Genomic DNA, 1,757 nt, shown 5'->3' on the forward strand with positions numbered 1-1,757 from the left:
CTCTCTCGCGCCCTCGCTCCATTCCTCGCTCACTCGCTTCCTCACACTCTCCCTGTCCCTTGCTCCCTTGATGCCTCCCCATCCCTCGCTCCCTTGCCGTCCCTCACTCCCTCACTTCCTGTCCCTTGCTCCCTCCCTCACCGTCCCTCGCTCTACCCTCTCCGTCCCTTTCTCCTACCCTCTCCATCCCTTGCTTCCTCCCTCCCCGTCCCTTTCTACGTCCCTCCCCGTCCCTCGCTCCCTCACTCCCTCCCCGTTCCTCACTCCCTCCCTCCCTGATCTTTGCTCCTGCCCTCCCCATCCCTTGCTCCCTCCCTCCTTCCCTGTCCCTTGCTCCCTCGCTCTGACCCTTGCTCTGTCACTCCATTCCTCGCTCACTTGCTCCCCCCGCCCCTTGCTCACACGCCTCCCTCGTTACCTCCCTCTCTCCCTCTCCGTCCCACGCACCCTGCATCTCCGTCCCTCGCTCCCTCCCTCCCTGCCCGTCTCTTGCTCCGTCCCTTGCCCTCTCACTCCCTCCCTGTCCCTTGCTCCCTCTCCCCCTCGCTCACTCCCCATATCTTGTGCCCTCCCCGTCCCTCACTCCATCCGCATCCCTCACTCACTTACATCCGTTGCTCCTTCCCCGTCCCTCGTTCCTTCGCTCTGAGCCTCGCTCTGTCTCTCCATTCCTCGCTCACTCGCTCCCTCCCCACCCCTTGCTCACTCGCCGTCCCTCGGTACCTCCCTCCCTGTCCCTTGTTACCTCCCTCTCTCCCTCTCCGTCCCACGCACCCTCCATCTCCATCCCTCGCACACACCCTCCCCCTCCCTCCCTGCCCCTCGCTCCCTCCCTCCCTGCCCATCTCTTGCTCCATCCCTCGCTCATTCGCTCCCTCCCCATCCCTCGCTCCCTCCCTGACCCTCGCTCACTCGCCCCCTCACTCCCTCCCTGTCCCTTGCTCCCTCAACCCCTCGCTCACTCCCCATCCCTCGCGCCCTCCCTGTCCCTCGCTCCCGCCGCGTCCCTCACTCACGTATGTCCATCGCTCCCTCCCCGACCCTTGCTCCCGCCCTCCCCGTCCCTCGGTCTCTCCCTCCTTCCCCGTCCCTCGCTCCATCCCCGTCCGTCTCTCCCTCTCTGCCTCCCCATTCCTCGCTCCCTCCCTTCCCATCCCTTCCTCCCTCCCTCTCCATCCCTCACTCCCTCGCCATCCCTTGTTCCCTTGCTACCTCCCCGTCCCTCACTCCCTCCCCGCCACTCGCTCCCTCCCCATCCCTCACTACCTCCCTCCCTGTCCTTTGTTACCTCCCTCTCTCCTTCCCCGTCCCTCGCTCTACCCTTACCGTCCCTTTCTCCCTCCATCTCCATCCCTCACTCCCTCCCTCCCCGTCCCTTTCTCCCACCCTCCCCGTTACTCGCTCCCTCCCTCTCTCCCCGTCCTTTGCTCCCTCGCTCCGTCCCTCATTCATTCGCTCCCTCCCAGTCCCTTGCTCACTCCCTGTCCCTCGCTCCCTCAGCCCCTCGCTCACTCCCCATCCCTCACACCCTCCCCGTCCCTCGCTCCCTCCGTGTCTCTCACTCACTTACATCCGTCACTCCCTCCCTGTCCCTCGCTCACTCCATCCCTCACTCCCTCACTCCCTCCCTGTCCCTCACTCCCTCCCCGTCCCATGCTCCCTCCCCATCCCTTGCTACCTCGCTCGCTCCCTACCCATCCCTCACTCCCTCGCCGTCCCTCCCTCCCTCCCCGTCCCTCGCTCCCTCGCTCCGACCC

Source organism: Rhincodon typus, unplaced genomic scaffold, assembly GCF_021869965.1.
Source record: "Rhincodon typus isolate 14 unplaced genomic scaffold, sRhiTyp1.1 hic_rhity00000063, whole genome shotgun sequence".
Classification (NCBI taxonomy): domain Eukaryota; kingdom Metazoa; phylum Chordata; class Chondrichthyes; order Orectolobiformes; family Rhincodontidae; genus Rhincodon; species Rhincodon typus.